Genomic DNA, 19,932 nt, shown 5'->3' with positions numbered 1-19,932 from the left:
GAAGACGAAAATGGTACGGCCACGTACGCAGAGCAGAAAACACTTGGATAAACAAGGTTGCAGAATGGAGCCCAAGAGGAACGAGAAGAAGAGGACGACCGAGAAAATCTTGGAAAAATGAAGTCGACGAAGTCATGTCTAAGAAAGGATTGGAAGACGAAGATTAGGAAGATCGAAAAAAAAATGGAAGTCCTGGCTGACGGAAGGGAAACGGCATTAGCTGTAGTCAACCCTTTATATGTATATGAAAACAACAACTATCTTGGCACAATAATTAATCACACAAACAAGTACTCCAAAGAAATGAAAGTTCGAATAGAGGAAGCAAGAACAAACTTGAATAAAATGAGAAAGATACTTTGTGCAAGAGAACTGAATTAGACTTGGGAGTTAGGTTGGCAAGGTGTTATATTTTCTCGACCCTGCTTTACGGGATAGAAGCATGGACACTTAACGCGTCGACTACTAAAACGTTGGAAGCATTTGAACTGTGGGTGTATAGAAGAATCTTGAAGATATCATGGACCGAGCATATAACAAACAACGAAGTCATGAGAAGAGTCAACAAAAGACTGGAAATATTGGAAACTATCAAGACACGAAATCTGCAATACCTGAGGCATGTTATGCGTAATGAGAGATACAACATTCTTTAATTGATTATACAGAGGAAAATCCAGGGCAAGAGAAGTGTAGGAAGGAGAACAATCTCATGGTTGCGCAACTTAAGGGAATGGTACGGATGCACATAGAATAGAATAGAATAGAAATATGCTTTATTGTCACTGAAAATTATACAATTTTATGGACAAAGCTTAACATAGAGTCACGAAAAAGATATACATAACAATAACAAATACAATTTTATAAAATTAGATAAATCGTCAATAAAAAAATATAAACAAGATAAAAAAGTGTAGTAAAAAAACAAAAACCAATATATTGCAAAATTACTATAAATTGCAAAATTGAACATACAACATAATATAATAAAACACAAACAAATGAACTAATAAGTTTACGCTGCTGTATGTGACACCCAAATATAGATAATACACTTTAGTTACTTGTACATTACTGTGATTTCTCAGTTAGTCATTAAGAAACTCTTCTACTGAATAATATGGTCTTTTAGATAAATGAGCTTTTGTCATTTTACGGAACTTGAGAAAGGATGTTGCAGATTTGAGTTGTAAAGGGAGATGGTTGTATAGTTTTTTTGCGGAATATAGTATAGATTTCTTTACTAACTCAGAAGACGGGATCGGTAAATAAACATCAAAAGTTGAATTTCTGGTGGAGTAGTCATGATGAGGCCTTGCTGGAAAGACATGCATGTGTTTACGAGTTAAGCAAACAGTTTCTAAAATATACAAAGACGGAAGGGTTAAAATTTCGTGATCTTTAAAGTAACTTCTGCAATATGTTGTTCTTCTGAGGCCAAACAGATATCTTATTGCTCTTTTTTGTAATTTGAAAATAACATCAAATTGGGCAGCTGTACTAGACCCCCAAAAAGGAAGACCATATCGAAGATGAGACTCGAATAAAGAAAAATATGTTATTTTAGAAGATGCTAAATTGAGTTCCTTTGAAACAGATGGCATAGCAGGCTGAGGCGAGTTTCTTACTTAACAAATCGATATGAAGGGAACATTTGAGGTTGCTGTCTAAAAAAATACCAAGAAATTTTACAGAATCAACGGTAGAGATCTGGCTGCTATTCACAAGCAGGGGTTGAAGAGTACCTTTATATGATAATGCTACGTTTATAAAGGAGAGTAAATTAGAGTCAGACCAGGTTTTTATCGTAAGAAGATCAGAAGTTATAGTTGCATGAAGAGTTGCAATAGTTGAGTTGCTCCAAGTGATATTGGTATCATCAGCAAAAAGAAAAATTTTCCATCGATTTTTAAATTAGTGATGTCATTTATAAAGATAAGGAAAAGTAGACGACCCAATACTGAACCTTGTGGTACTCCACATACAATGTTTTTGAGACTAGAGTCAGTATCATTTGCTCTAACCAGTTGTTTCCTATTATCTAAGTAAGATTTGAACCAATTCAAAGAAATACCTCGAATTCCATAGAAATTAAGTTTTTTAATCAAAATGTTGTGATTTACACAATCAAAAGCTTTGGAATAGTCACAGAAAACAGTGGCAGTATAAAGATTATTGTTTAGTGCTTGGTAAACCTCGTGAAGTACAGAAAACATGGCATCAGTTTTACATTTATTAGTTAAGAAGCCGAACTGATTTTGTGATAAAATATTGTTATCAAAGAGAAAGGACATAAGTCGGGTTTTTATGAGCCTGTCAATAATTTTGGAGAGTACCGGTAGTAGGGCAATAGGTCTATAGCTGCAGGCATTAGATTTTTCGCCACCTTTATGAAGAGGAATAATAATGGCTGTCTTTAGGCACTCTGGAAATTTACCGTTTTCAAAAGAACCATTAATTAGTGACACGAGGAGTTCTAACACATTATCTGTGAGATTTGAGAAGATTTTTATGGATAGTCCATCAGTACTACAAGATGATTTGCTTTTGATACTATTGATCGTTTGGATAAATTCAGATTTATAGATTGGTCTTATAAAGAATGAATTCGAGACAATTTCTGAATTAGGGAGATAGGAAATGGGATCTTGTTGAGACTGAATAGTTTATGTTATATTTTTACTCACGCTAATGAAGTATTCGTTTAGATTTTCAGGGTTTGGAAGGGCAAATGTTTGAGCTGCCTGGGTTTTATTTCGAAGATCGTTTATTATGGACCAAGTTTCTTTTGCAACACTTTTGGAGCTTTCCAGGCGATTTTGATAGTAGGCTTTTTTAGCTGATTTGATGAGTTTTAGTTATGTGACTTGTGATTGGTGATATATTGAGTGACAGAGACGTTAGTAGTAAATTTCTTGATAAAAACTAGTGAACGCATATTTTTTGCTGATATGAGGATACCTTTGGTAGTCCAGGGTTTGCGACGTTTTGCCTTAATCTTAATTAAAGGAAATGCCTTATTGAAAACACAGACAAGCTTCTCCAAAAAATCACTGAAATTATAGTCCACGTCCGTAGAAGGAAAATGCCAGTCAGAAGTTAAACATAAATTTTGGAATTTATGAAAATTGCGAGCGGAAAAAATCCTACCTAAACGTCGGGTTTTCGAGGAGGGTTTGCTGAAGATGTTAAATTTCGTATATACTGCTTCATGATCCGATAGTTCCGCATTAATAACTGTAGAGTAGACATCAAAAGGTGAGAAATCGGAGACAATATATTCAATTATGGCAGATGTAGTTTTTGTAATCCTTGAAGGAGAATTAACGTGCATTGAGAGACCATATGATTCAAATATGTTGACCAAGAACATTTGGGTAGCACAAGCAGCAGCATAATTTATGTTGAAGTCTCCGCATAGAATTTTTCTGCTTTTGTGAGGCAAGTCATCTAACAAATTTAGCAGGTTCTTAAAAAATAGTTCCACGGAAGAGGCAGGTGATCTATAGATGCAAATAATGTAAAGATTAAGATTTTTATTAAAAACTAAGGAAAATTCAAAGAAGGCTTGATTCAACAAAAAGTCATATTTTGTTATCAGAAAAAAATCATTGTTTGCAGAAAGAATTAGGTTGCCTCCATGAGCTGAGTTTGGACGATCATACCTAACAATTGTGGTATATTTCTCTACAAAAAAAGGCTCCTTGACTTCAAGCCAGTATTCTGTAACAGCAACTATCTGGGGAAATCCTAATTCCTCTAGAAACAAAAATAATTCGTCAATTTTATTTCTTATAGAACGAATATTATTCAGAACCATACTAAAGTTGCCATCACTAAAATTATTCGAGGTTTCTAGTTCCTCAGAACACGTCGTATTATTTAAAAATTTCGTCTTGGAGAGCTAGTGAATAATTCTTTCCCAAGTGAGAAAAGACCTAAAAGCAGCAAGATCAGCGTCTACCTCATCTGCACCAATTCCATAAGCATCGTTGAATTTTAGAAGAGCTTTTCTTAGATCTTCACTCTTAGTCGGAAGTCCTACGGAAGCCAGAAACAGTTTAACACTTGTGTTGGTATACCCATCATAAAATACTGATGCAGGTTGGTCGTGTAGAAAAACAAGATGAAGTTTAATGGCCTTCAAGATATCCGGTTCCCTTAATCTTGCTAAAAGATATCGACTATTCGAGTTATTGGTCAATCTAACTCTTGGTGGGGTCAAAGGATCCAGATTTATTGATGGTTCTAAAGTATCCTTCTTAATGAAATTCATATGAGAACGGAAAGGATCTTTAGATTTCACATTTTTTAGACATCAACCGAACTATTCAGAGCAGCAGCATCTAATATTAGAATAGCCATGATGATTGCCAACCTCCGTCGCGGAGATGGTACGTAAAGAAGAAGATCAATTTAGTGCCGGAAACTCTCGAGACTCCAGAAGGGAACGTGCCTTAGCAGTGACTCTGGACACCATGTGCTCCGAGGGTCCGTTCTGATGGCGAATTTATGTTCAGCGAGACCAAGAACCACTTAGTAACAAAGTCTGTCGCTTACTGATACAAGTATACTGATTTTGACATGTTTATGCACTTTTGAATCCATTTTATGCACTCTAAATTCAATTATGCATTAATGACATGCCGAACAAATTGCAAAAAGATGAGGAAAGTCGACAGGTATTTGGGCTATTGATTATGTACTATAGAAAGGAGCTACAACGTTAATGGGGTTTTATTATTTCATATGGTCAATGAATCTCTATACATGAAAAAACCGCGGAGTGCTACATTTAAAGGGGTGCGTTTTTGAGAAATGGGTGAATTGGTCCCTGGCCACAGGTTACATTAGGGTGAGTTCTATGCACCTTTGGTACAAACACGTCTACATAAAAATTGTTCCTGGTTAAATTTCCTATCTAACTATAACTTTTTAAAGTCAAATATACTTTTTTTTACAAAAATATATTCAAAAGAAAAAGCACAAAGAAACCCAAAAGAAAAAAATTTTGTTTTTTGTCCCATAACTTTTGTCCAGGGGGATGTAGGTACAGACATTGCTTCACAGAAAAAAAAACTTACATATGTTCTCTTTAAAATGATGTTTGGTAGAGGTCATTAGGATATAAAGTTTTAGAAATATGATTTTTCAAAATTCGCCACTCACAGCAATTTTGGGCAATTTCCCTTGTTATTTCGCAAATATTGTTCTGTAACATTTTTCTACGTAACTTTAGGCATATGCAATGGTACATGTAAGTGTAATAGAAATCAATTACCTTTAAAATGTTCTACTGTATAATGTTGCACGACTTCTTTTAAAGAGGTTATCTTTTTCAAGGTTTTTACACTTTTAACGAGTTTTATATTTTTTAAGAGTATTTTTTAAATTCCCATTATAACTTTTTTTTTGTACTACATTTAGGTATATATTATAATAATAATAAAAAAAGGCTAACTCAGTTTACTTTAAAATGGTGTACTATAAAACATTCTAAGATTATTTGTGAATGAGATATGCTTTTTCCAATTGTAATAAGTACTTGCATCGATTTTTGATTTTAGGATTATTTTTTAAATTTCTCATTAAAACTTTTTTATGTGATTGTGTGTTATGATTGAATCTTATTTTTTATAGGTAATACTTTGGATCCACTTGACTCGGCCGGGCAAACTTCAAAATATGGATTAATTCGAATATTTACTCTCCAAGCTCCTGCACCACAAGTTTTGCTTGAAAAAAATAGCATGTAAATGTACCAAAGGATGTACAAACAACTGCGGTTGTAGAAAGATAGGAATTAGTTGTTCAATATTCTGCAAAGGGTGCCTGTGCATGGGTACTAATTGTGGGAACTCTAAGATAACTGAGGTGTCAGACGAAGATATTGAAGCTAATGCTAACGAAAAGATGGACTTTGATTTTGAAAATTTTTTAAATGTCAACGTTTAAATAATTTTAACTAAAGTGATGTTTTCTAAGACTAATGTTTATGTAGTTTTTGTAAAAGAAATAGTTTTAAATAATACAGGTAAAAAATATCAAAAAATCACTCGGTTTCCATTATTTAAATATAAATAATACACTATTTTAAAGAACAGAAAGTCAGCCCTTTTTATTGAGCAATATATAGTATATTCATGTACAAGAAAAAAAGTTATAATGAGAAATTTCAAAAATAATCGTAAAAAATGTAAAAAAATAATATCTATTTTTTTATGTTAGGTGTTATATAATATACAGTGCTAGTCAAAAGTCCGTACCCCCCCTCGTATCTTTTGAACGGTTATACCTATAATAGTGAAATTTGGAGGAAGGAAATAAACGGACGTAAGCTTCTTAACTAGTTATGATAGGTGACGTAATAGTGACAGATGACGTTACAGAGCCACTGTGACCGATAATTTTAAATATGACCTTATGGTAAGTGATACCTCGTTTGAAAGGTATTTAGAATACCTATTCAGTCATATTAATTTTTTTGAGTTTAGGTTGATTTTGGTGAAAAAATTAAATAAATATAATATTGTAGTTTCGAATTTAATTAATAAAAATTCAAATGTCCGCCTATGAATTTTTTGGCAAAAAAGTTGACGTTTTTTAATTCTCTAGTAGTTTTTACGTCAACGTCAACCTATTTGACAAGTAATCATAGGCGGAATTTAGAATTTTTATTAATTGAATGCGAAACTACAATCTTATATTTATTTCATTTGTTCATCAAAATTAGCTTAAACTCAAACAAAATTAGTATGACTGAATAGGTATTTTCAATACCTTTCAAACGAGGTATCACTTGCCATAAGGTCCCATTTAAAATTATCGGTCACAGTGGCTCTGTAACGTCATCTGTCACTATTACGTCACCTGTCATGACTAGTTAAGAAGCTTACGTCCGTTTATTTTCTTCCTCCAAATTTCACTATTATAGGTATAACCGTTCAAAAGATACGAGGGGGGGTACGGACTTTTGACTAGCACTGTATAATATATAATATAAAAATATATTATATATACTATATATATTATAATATAATATTATATAATATATAATATATTATATAATAATATTATTTTATTTTAATATTATATTATAAAAATTGTTAAAAGTATAAAATCTTGAAAAACCATAATCTCTTTAAAAAAAGTCGTACAACGTTATACAGTAGACCATTTTAAAGGTAATTGATTTCTATTCCTATTACTTTTACCATTGCATATACTTAAAGATACGTAGAAAAAAGTTACAGAACAATATTTGCGAAATAACAAGGAAAATTGCACAAAATTGCTGTGAGTGGCGAAATTTGAAAAATCATATTTCGAAAACTATAAATTCTAATTACCTCTACTAAACAACATTTTAAAGAATAAATTTGTAGGTTTCTTTTCTGTACAGCAATGTCTATACCTATATCCTCGTGAACAAAAGTTATGGGACAAAAAACAAAATTTCTTTCTTTTGGGTTTCTTTCTGCTGTTTCTTTTGAATATATTTTTGTAAAAAAAAGTATCATTGACTTTAAGTAGTGATACTTCTTCTTCTTCTTCTTCCTCTTTATAAGCAATTCTGCTTGTTCATTGGCGGATTGATACCTCTATGGAAGGTTGTCGCTCCATCTTTTGCGCGGTCGGCCGATACTTCTTCTGCCGATTGGTGATTTATCTCGTGCTATTTTGACCACACGTGTCTCCCCCATTCTGGTTATATGGTTGTTCCATTCTTTTTTTCTATTTAGTGTCCATTCGTTTATACACTGTACGTTACATTGTCTTCTAATATCTTCGTTCCTCTTTCGATCTGTCAGTGTATTTCCTGTAATTCTTCTCAGTACTCTCATCTCTGCCGTTTCCAGTAGTCTTTGTGTTGTGGCTGTATCGGGTCTTGTTTCTGATGCATATGTCATTATTGGTCTTACACTGGCTTTATAAATTCTTGACTTCATCTCAGTGTTAATATGTCGGTTTCGCCATATAGTGTTATTAAGGCATCCTGCCAATCTATTTGCATTTTGTACTTGATTTCTCACTTCTTTGTCTAGGTCTCCGTAACTTGACAATGTAATTCCAAGGTATTTTACTTCCATTACTTGTTCAATACTGATACCATCAATTTCTGTTTTGCATCTGATTGGTTCTTTACTGATTACTAAAGTTTTAGTTTTTTGAGATGAAATTGTCATATTGAATTCTTTTGCTCTTATGTTAAATCTGTGGACTAATCTTTGCAGACTATCTTCATCTTGGGCTATCAATATTGCGTCGTCTGCGTAGCAGAGTATTTTTACTTCTTTGTTTCCCATTCTATATCCTCTTCCTTTGTTGACGTTTTTGATGATTTCATCCATGATTAAATTGAAAAGCAGAGGACTCAATGAGTCTCCCTGTCTTATTCCGCTGCCTATATCTACAGGTTCTGTAAGTTGTCCATCTATTCTGACTTCCATCTTGTTATTTTGGTAGATGTTCTCAATAGTTTTTATGATATCTAGAGGGATTTCTCTATTATACAGAAGGTGGATTACATCCCTGAGTCTTACTCTGTCAAATGCTTTCTTTAAGTAAATCAGACATAGAAATGCTGGTCTATTATACTCTAGTGATTTCTTAGTAATTTGCTTTATGACGAATATTGCATCTGTACACGATCTTCCAGTACGAAAACCCTGTTGTTCATCTGCTAAACTTATCCTCTGATTCATTACGTCTTGTAAGATTTTAGTTGTAAGTTTTAGGGTAGTATTTAACAAGTTGATACCTCTGTAGTTCTCTGGCTGCTTTTTATCTCCTTTTTTGAATAGTAGGATTAGTTCGCTCGTTCTCCATTCTTCCGGTATTTTACCGTGTTTTATGATTTTGTTAATTAATGTTGTTAATTGTTCTGTCATTGCTGCTCCACAATATTTCAGTAGTTCGTTTGGTATTCCATCCTTACCTGCAGCTTTTCTGTTCTTCAGCTTTTCGAGTGTTTTTCGTACTTCCTGTGCACTTATATTAACATCTTCATCTGTAGTAATTTCTGGTGTTTCCGGTTCTAGCATTATTTGTTCTTCCTCTGCATAAAGCTTTTTTAGATAGTCAATCCATGTATCCTTTTCTATGTGTTTTGGTTCTATTAGTTCCTTTACCTCCATTCTTTGACCTCTTATAAAGCGCCATATTTCCTTTTGGAGACCATAAAAATCATGTTCCATTTCTTTCGAAAAACGTTCCCAGTGATCGTTTTTTATTCTTCTTACTACTGAATGTGTTTCGTTTCTTATGGTCTTATAATTGTCGTATGCCTCTTGTGTTTTAGTTGACATGTATTTTAGGTAGGCTTTTTTCTTCTCTTTACATTTTTCCTTCACTTCTGTACAAAACCATGGAGTTCTTCGTCTTGGAAGCGATTTATTTTTATTAATGTTTCTTTCACCAAGAACTTCCTTGGCTGAGGCTAAGATATTAGACTTAATTTTTGCCCAGCTTTCTTCGACTCCGTCACTTTCTGTGATATACATGTTGCTGCTTTTTTCCGTTAGTCTTTTTTGGAATAGGTATCTGGTGGAGTCGTCCTGTAAGCTTTCGACTTTAATCTTGGTGGTGTATTCTGCTGTTTTGTTATCACATAAATGTGTTTTCATTCTGATTTTGCACAATACCAATTTATGATCGCTTCCTATTTCTGCTGATGTTAATGCTCTTACATCCAAGATTAGAGACGGGTGTAACTCTCTATTCGACAGAATATAGTCTATCATAGATCTTTGTCCTCTAGTGTTTTCAAAAGTGTATTTGTATTGTTCTTTGTGAGGGAAATACTTAGATAGTAGTTTGTAGTGATACTTAGATAAGAAATTTAACTAGAAACAAATTTTATGTAGATATGTTTGTACCAAAATTGCATAGAACTCACCCTAATGTAACCTATGCCCAGGGACTAATTCACCCATTTCTCAAAAACCCACCCCTTTAAATGGTAGCACTCCACGGTTTTGTCATATATAGATGTCCATTGACCATATGAAATAATAAAACATAAAAATTATATTTTGAATATAATCAATACGTTGCATTGGAATAACAAAGTTCTAACTGCCTCAGGCGCCATTTTAGGTTATGACTGTTTAAAGTTTCTGTTATGTATTTATTTTACTATTATCGCCACTTTTATTTGTTAACAATGTAAATTTTTAAAAAAATTCGTATATTTTTATTAACAGTAAAAGGTTACTTCAATAGTTAATACAAAGGAGTTCTGATTTGAGAAATGAATTAAACTTATTTAATCAAGTTCTATTTTCCAAATATACCTTTGTTTAACAATTAGTATATAATAAAACAACTTCTAGTTATTTAATAAAGTCATATTGTTAACTTATAAACACTTTTATTTCTTGCAGATAGTACCTTGTGTACTTAGTTGACTCTTTTATGTCAGTTAGAAGCTTGTTAACTTATCAACATTTAAAATTCTCTGAGATAGAACCTTGTAACTTACGTATTTCAGCCACCTGTTAATAGATGTGGGTGCTAGTATCATATTAAGGTGAAGAACATAAAATAGAACCAAGTTACATAAAAATCTCAGTTTAGACAAAAATTGCAGATAGAACCTTGTTATTCTGACTCAACGAATAGCCTAATTGTACTTATTTAAAAATCGATTTATTTCTGTGTTTTTGTTCTAAATGTCCTGGTCTAATACTAAGTTAAGGATAACTTATTAATATGCACAATTTGCACAAAATTCTATAATGTTTAAGGATTTAGCTTATGTGTGTAGTGTTTTATCACTGTAAATATTTTAACAATAAGTAATGTAAGGTTTTATCGTTAAAACCACTAGTGGCCAACTAGGTCGTTTACCTTGTTTAATACTATTAAAGTAAAATAAAGACAAAAAGCAGCTTTATGGATCTCCACCTAACTTTTAACAGTCGATTAATGACCGAAATTACAAGATAGTGGAGTATCGATCAACTTTTGCCATGTTATGTACCATAAAATATAATGTGTTCTAACATTATTTACATCCACGGTCACGCTATATATTTCAGTGTCCATTAACCACTCATTCTATTACTTTTATTACGAGTTCATTTATATGTCTTGGCATTAGCTGCAGTGTATGTCAATTGTTAGTTCTCCTAGGTTTATTAAATAAAGACATTATACAGGGACTGCATAGTATAAAGACATTATAATATTATATTATATTATATTATATTATATTATAATAAAGACATTATACTGCAGGGTGGTGAATTGGAAAACGGGCCAGAGGAAACTCAATGTAAAAACTGTTGAATTCCTGCTTCCCTAATTATTTCTACATCAAAAGACCTGAGAAACTATTTGTAAAGGAATGAAATCTGTATTGAAATCAACTGTTAAAATTGTTCTATGAATTAAACATTTACCAAAATTTTGTAAAAATTATATAATTAATTTTTAGAGTACCTATAACGCCAAAGTTAGGCCACAAACAGTGCGATAATGTACACACACCGGCAAAATTAGCCAAACACCTTAAAACTGGGACATGTTTGATGTCTCGAATTTCCTAAACGTGTTGTCCGATTTGAGTGATTCTTTAAAAATGTTATAGCGTTATTATTTAAGAATATCGGTGTAATAATATGGTTGCTACACATGTCATTTTATACTGGGTGTACCAATCATACTGTGTTTTTTTCTTAAAGTTTGGAACACCCTGTGGAATATTTTAGCATATCTAAAATTTTAAAATTAATACTCGATTTTAGACTTGGACTTTTTTAACATTTTCTTTTTTGATTCATTTGCTCATGTTAGAAAATAAAAAAGTTATGTGCTTTAACAGCTAGCCATGTTTTCTATCAATAAATCCTCATAATAGGGGAGGAAAGTATGCTAAATTTGCAGTTACTCGAGCGTTATGATGACCAATTGGATTGTGAAGAGTGGGTGCTAAAACCAAAAAAAGTTAAGTTAAGTTTTCCATAAAGTGTGGGACTCTCCATTTTTTAATTTAATTTTCCATTTCCACCAATCGTTTTTTCCGATTATAGCGCCATCTATCCATAATAGGAATAAATGTTGCGATGCTGTTGTTATAATAAAAACTGTTGTTGTTGTTATTTTTACGTCAAGGATCCAAATCTGCAATAAAAATTGGGGGCTCCTATTAAAGATTTTAAAGTAAGGCCCCACCCCACCTCCGTGGAGGGTCGTGTTTGGTGCCATTCGGTAGATTTTTAAAAAATATTGAATAGGTGTATTTTGCAGTTTTACGATCTGATGTTCAATTCGCAAAATATAGCATGATTCGTATTTAAAATTTTTAATTTACCCCACCCCTCTCCGTATGGTGTGACGAGCCCCCACGGAGGTGGGGTGGAGGATTTGACTTAAAATCTTAAATATAAGCCCCCAATTTTTATTGCAGATTTGGATTCTTTACGTAAAAATAAGCAACTTTTATTCGACACATTTTTTCGAATTATGGGTAGATAGCGCTATAATCGGAGAAAAATGATCGTTTCAAATGAAAAATTAAATTAAAAAATGAAAAGCCCCCCACTTTATGGAAAACTTAACTTAACCTTTTTCTGATTTTAGCACATACTCTTCACAATCCAATAGGTCCTCATAACGCCCGAGTAACTGCAAATTTAGGATACATTCCTTCCCTATTATGAGGATTTATTGATGAAAAACATGGATAGTTGTTAACGCACATAACTTTTTTATTACCTCACCTATGTAAATGAATCAAAAAGGAAATTGTTAAGAAAGCCTAAGTCTACAATCGAGTATTAATTTTAACGTTTTACATATGCTAGAATATTCTACAGGGTGTTCCAAACTTTAAGAAAAAAACACAGTATGATTGGTACACCCGGTATAAAATGATATTTGCCTGTCTAGCAACAATATTACTACAACGACATTCTTACATAATAAAGCAAAAACATAATAAAAGAATCACTCAAATCGGACCACTGGTTTATGAAATTCGAGACATCAAACATGTCCCATTTTTAAGGTGTTCGGCTAATATTGCCGGTGTGTGTATATGTAACGTATGCCTTCGGTCACAATGAAGTTATTATATTTATTTGAATTGTCAAAATTTTTATTTTATCATTTATTGTTTAAAAAACAATAAATTTTATAAGATACTCTCAGTTGAGGAAAAAGTATTAATAATAAAGATGTTTTATTCAGTTGATAGTGAGCACATTGTCAGTTAAATGGTAACGTGTGGCACCATTTTACACACATACCTACTGTGGCAAAATGTATATATTTCAAAATTTTGGAATGTGTTTAAATCATAGAACAATTTTAAGTTTTGTTTATAATACAGATTTCAATTCTCTACAAATAGTTCCTCATGACTTTTGATGTAAAATAATTAGGGAAGCAGGAATTCAACAATTTTACATTGAGTTTCCTATGGCCCATTTTACGATTCACCACCCGGTATATAACCATATAATAACCATAAGAATAACAAATTAATACTTACAACCGATATTCGTAGGATAATCCTTAAATTTCATACTCTTTATATGATTATATTATATAATTCACTAGTGTGACAAATCGTGAGATTTTCGACAAGCATATGATAACATACATAAAGAAAAAATAACAGATTCGCATTTATGCAAGAATTTGGTATATCAAGGAAATTAGAAAAGTTAGTTCAATCAAGCAACCATGATTTACACAAAAGCGCAAGTACGAGTTCAAAATGACTTGACAGATCCCTTCCAGATAACTAAAGGACTAAAACAGGGGGATGGGCTGGCACTAAATCTGTTTAATACATGTATGGAATATGCCATCAGAAAACTGTCCGTAAAGCCAAAAAATGTACTGTTTAATAAGTCCCAGCAGATTGAAATGAACGCAGATAATGCAAACTTGATGGAAAAAACCGCAAGAGACATCACAGAGCTACATGTGGAGCTTGAAGAAAATGCGAAAGAAATAGGGCTGGCCGTCAACGTAAATAAAACTAGATAGTCCAAGCTGTGGGTTAAAAATAGGTCGATTTCAGGATATAATTCAGGAATTTCTGAAACCTATCTGGTGTTGTAAAGGACGATGCCAGGAATAACTTATACTAAAATGTAACCAAAAATTTTGCGCGGTTTTTTATTTATGACGATTTTTATTTGTTAAATTTGCAATTTTTAAAGATTTTTAATTTTGCAACTTAGGATATTCATTTTAGAGAAAAAGTTTTAAATAGAAAATTATAGTGAATTAAAAAACCTACAATTTGAGCTATTGCAAGTTTAATTTCGTTAATACGTGATTGCAAAACAGCCTGCGAAAGGTCCAAAATGGCCGTTTTTTGCAATTGCGTTATTTATTGTAAAAATATTTTCTATATATTTTTTCAGGCTTTAAAATGAAGATCTTTCAATACTAAACATAAAAAAAATTTGTAGTGCCCGATTTGTGAACTTATTGCTTAGATATTATAATTTGTTTATCCCAAGAGGTCAAATGTCCAAGGCTATAATTTTTTGAAAAAAAATCGTACAGAGTTAATCCAAGATCCACTCTCCTTCTAAAGACTTATATTTTCATATTTTGATGTAAATAAATGCGTATAACATTTTTCAACCTCTTATTTCGGGTTTGAAAATAAGGGGGCAAATTTCGTTATAAACATTTAGAACTGAAGCCGCTCCTGTACATCCTATGAGTTTCTAACTTGCAGATTATTGTTGCTGAAGCCAAAATAAAAATTCAAAATCAAATAAAAATATTCTACCACCAACTGAAGCCGAGATAATTGTTTTTGTTTTCTTAAATCGTAGTCACTTTATTTATAACAATTAAGAAATTATTTCACAGTCATTGACTAAATAAAGACTAATATTATCTTAAAATAAAAATTATTTTGACCGAAAGTTACATTTAATTATTAAAAATGGTTTTTAAAATGTAGTGGAGATTTATTTTTAGTTTCGACTGTGATTTATTGTGTCGGTTGCCCTTAGCAACGGCTAGCAACTTATAATACATTGAATCACGGTATTCGCTTTAAATTTTAAAGCACCGCTTGGATTCACATGAAATTTGGCAAACACATAGATAATATGTTAAAGAATAAAAATGATATTGGGCCTCTGTGTGCTTTTGTCCTAGGGGTAAGTTTCACCCCTTATAAGGGGTGGAAAAATATATGTTCAAAATAAGTTCGGAAATGGATAAAACGTCTAATTCTAATCACCTTTTGTTCTATAGCATTTTTTCACCAAGTTAATACCTTTCGAGTTATTTTCGAGCAAATACCTTCATTTTTCAACAACAAAAAAGACACGTTTTTAGGCGGTTTTTGACAAATAACTCAAAAAGTAAGTATTTTATTGAAAAAAAGAGTTTTAACAAAAATATAGCAAATTAAAAACTGAAAAAAATGGTGTACGCGTGAAATCTCTAGACCCAGTAGAAACAAAGTTCTAACTAATGAAAAAGAGGTTCATATCCGTCAAATTTCAAAGTGAATTATTTCAACGTGATATAACCGAAAAATCATGCACTTTTGGAGAAAAATCATTACAACTTTTTTAAAGTGTTTAAAAAAATATGTATACCTGTTTAAAAAAAAAAGTTTATAGCATCAAAAGTAAGTTAGTTACGCTGAAAATAAAGTTGATCTCTTTTTTTTTGGTAAAAAAACTCGGGAAAGTCACCCCCTAATTAGCATCAAGAATGAAATTAATCAATTTTACTTTAATGTTGTGTTAGTAGTGTATGTGTCGTTTATGTCTGTAAGCTTCATCGATTCACAGTGCTTATTTTTGAAGTAGCAGTAGTTAAAAGGTCTTGAACTAGTCAATCATCACGAGTGTATGCAAATTTAGAACAGCCATATCTTAACAAATTTTTGCCTTGCAAAAAAAAGCAAAAAATCCAAAAATATTCGTAACAGCAAAAACTAAATTGTTTACTCTTTGTGATTTTTGGTCACATTAATAAATTTTAAGTTATTTAGAAAAAAACATTTTTTTTTAAATTAAGAATTAAAACAGATTTACTTTAAAACCAATTTTTTTTAATAAGCCCTTTGAACCGAAGATACATACAGATCATATAAATAATACATGAGCAAAATAACTTGTGAAGCGTTAATGATTAATTTGATTTAAGATGCTTATTGGGGGTTGACTTTAGAGCTTTTTGACCAAAAAAAAAGAGATCAACTTTATTTTCATAGCAACTTGCTTACTTTTGATGCTATAAACATTTTTTAAAAACAGATATACATATTTTTTTAAATACTTTAAAAAATGATTTTTCTGCAAAAAGTGCATGATTTTTTGATTATTTCACGTTGAAATAATTCAATTTGAAATTTGACGGATATGAACCTATTTGTCATTAGCTAGAACTTTGTTTATACGGGGTCTAGAGATTTCATGCATACATCATTTTTTTCAATTTTTAATTTTCTATATTTTTGTTAAAACCCTTTTTTCAATAAAACATTTATTTTTTGAGTTATTTGTCAAAAACCGCCTAAAAACGTGTTTTTTTATTGTTGAAAATTAAGGTATTTACTTGAAAATAACTCGAAAGTTATTAACTTGGTGAAAAAATGCTATAGAACGAAAAGTGCTTAAAATTAGACGTTTTATCCATTTCCGAACTTATTTTGAACATATATCTTTTCACCCCTCATAAGGGGTGAAACTCACCCCCAGGACAAAAGCACACAGAGGCCCAATATCATTTTTATCCTTTAACATGTTATCTATGTGTTTGCCAAATTTCATGTCAATCCAAGCGGTGCTTTAAAATTTAAAGCAAAAACCGTGATACAATGTACCTATTATAAGTTGCCGTTGCTAAGGGCAACCGACACAATAAATCATAGTCGTAACGAAAAATTAATCTCCATTACACTTTAAAAATAATTTTTAATAATTATTTTTACTTTAAGATAATATAAATCTTTCTTTAGTCAATGACTGTGAAATAATTTCTTAATTATAAATAAAGTCATTACGATTTAAGAAAACAAAAACAATTATCTCGGCTTCAGTTGGTCGTAGAAAATTTTTATTTAGTTTTGAATCTTTATTTTGTCTTCAGCAACAATAACTTGTAAGCTAAAAACTCATAGGATGTACAGGGCCGGCTTTAGCTCTAAATGTTTATAACGAAATTTGCCCCCTTATTTTCAAACCCGAAATAATAGGTTGAAATATGTTATAGGTATTTATTTACATCAGAAAATGAAAATATAAGTATTTAGAAGGAGAGTGGAACTTGGATTAATTCTGTACGATTTTTGTTCAAAAAGTTATAGCCTTGAACATTTGACCTCTTGTGATAAACAAATTATAATATCTAAACAATAAGTTCACCAATCGGGCACTACAAATTTTTTTTTATATTTAGTATTAAAAGATCTTAATTTTAAAGTCTTAAAAATACATAAAAGTTATTTTTACAATAAATAAGGCAATTTCAAAAAACGGCCATTTTGGACATTTCGCAGGCTGTTTTGCAATAACGTATTAACGAAATTAAACTTGCCATAGCTCAAATTGTAGGTTTTTTAATTTACTACAATTTTCTATTTAAAAGTTTTTCTAAAAAATGAATATCCTAAGCTGCAAAATTAAAAATCTTTAAAAATTTTAAATTTAACAAATGAAAATCGTCATAAATAAAAAACCGCACAGAGGAGTCTTGTTCTAGCATTCATACGAGTAAGACCTGTGCCAAGTATAATTAAAATCTAGTTTACCTTATCAGTAGTAATTAGTGTATTTGATTTCGATTTAATAGTGTATTTTAAAAAGTGATTTCTGGACAAAATTTGTACGTATTGCTTTCTTTATATTATTAAACCATTATAAATTGTATTTAATTTATAAAAAGTGCATACCAGCGGCTGGTTTCACCAGTTTGCTGGTTCTTGCTGACCATCCAGCATAATGGCTTTGAATGCAATTCTGATACCAGAACCATTTAAAGAAAAAATATAACACGAAGCTATTGTCTGTATCTGCATGACAAGTACAAACATACACAGTAATCCTACAGTTTCTACCTCAACCATGGCCCTTCAAAGTGCTACAAATACTCAAGCTACTACATCAATTTCGTACGTAAACGCTGCAAAATCTTCGCCGAAACCACCATCCCTACCCAAAAAAGAGCAAGCCATAGTCCTTCACGCAGAAGAAAACCTTAAACTTCTAGATTACGTTAAAGCTATTGGTGATGTCATCGGACCAAAAAATATTTCCTTTGCTTCCAGAATCTCCAATAATAGAATCTGCATATATCTAGCCAACCCAAATCTCGTTGATCAACTTCTGAAGTCCCACCCAACTATCCAAATCGGATCCCTAATTTTAAGTATTAGGAAACTTGTCTCCCCGACAAAAAGAATATTAATCTCGAATATCTCTCCTTATATTCCCCACCAACTTGCAGAAAATGCAATCAAGAGTCTTGGTCTTCAAATAGCCTCCCCAGTGTCTTTCCTTAGAGCAGGAATTCCAGGTGATGAATATTCCCACATCCTCAGTTTCCGCCGCCAAGTGTATGTCTTTTCACCCTCTGATAATTTCGAGCTTCACACCTCCTTATTAATTTCATTTGAAGGCAACGATAATAGAATTTTTCTTTCAACGGACAAGATGGAATGTTTCGTATGCAAACAGGCTGGACAAGTTGCGTCAAATTGCCCCAATACTTCATCTGACAATCTGTTATCACAAAATTCTACTCTTTCTCATGACCCAACTCCCACTACCAAATCAACGCCACAGCAACAGCATACACAACTTGTGACAGACAATGTGTTATCTCAAAACTCTACTATCTCTTATGACCTAACCACCACCACCGAATCTACGCCACAGCAACAGAACACACAACTTTTCTCCCATACTGAATCACATCAAGCTGAAGACGGTGATCCAAACAACATAAATATTCAAAAACCTTCTTCAATTTCTTCTACTCCTCAAACCCTACTGCCAACTTCTGAAGCGAGCAAAATAATTCCCACCGAAGAGAACATTCCCACTAAAAATCCATGTGAAAAAACCTCTGAAGTAATGGATCAACAAGCTTCACTCGGAATCATAGGAGAATCATCCAGTACATCTGTGAAAAGAAGTATTGACGAAACGTTATCCCCTCCCATCGAAAATCTGAATACTAATAATCCAACGTTTGCTCTCCCTCAAACACCACGTCAAACCAACATCCAAAAGCCCAAAAAACCTAAACGCACAGCACCTACTCCTGACGCACTTAAATTTTTCATGAATAAAAATTCCACAACACTCCCATTAAACTATGATCAGCTAATAATGCTAATTGAAAATACCCAAGGTAACAATTCACCTATAGAAATTATCCAGGAATACACAACCGATCTCCCCGGTTTAATAAACCTATTAACCATATCTTACCCATACCTATCAGACAAAACTACGAAACATCGCTTCACCCGACTTAAAAATAAATTGAATCACTATCTAGGTAAAGATATCACTGACAGTGAATTATCTTCCTCCGATGCCTAATTTTCAACTCTATATTACAGTGGAATATTGATGGACTGTTCCATCGTTTACCCATGCTTCAAATCATCCAATCAGAATACTGTCCAGAAATAATTTGCCTACAAGAAACTAACCTTAGTCCAAACACCAGTTACAATTCTAAGCAGTTCAATTGTTTTAGAAATGACAGAAAAAGTAATAGTAATTATTCTTCTGGTGGGGTTGCCACTTTGGTAAAAAAATCATACGTAGCAAGCCTATTTCCTGTAAAAACCAACCTCGAAGCAGTAGTAATAAAACTTTCAGCACCCTCTACACTCTACATTTGTAACATTTACCTACCATCAAGTACAATATTAACTTTTGACGATATAAATAACCTTATCGAACAAATTCCAACTCC

Source organism: Diabrotica virgifera, chromosome 5, assembly GCF_917563875.1.
Source record: "Diabrotica virgifera virgifera chromosome 5, PGI_DIABVI_V3a".
Classification (NCBI taxonomy): Eukaryota; Metazoa; Arthropoda; class Insecta; order Coleoptera; family Chrysomelidae; genus Diabrotica; species Diabrotica virgifera.
Note: the sequence above shows the minus strand (reverse complement) of the source record.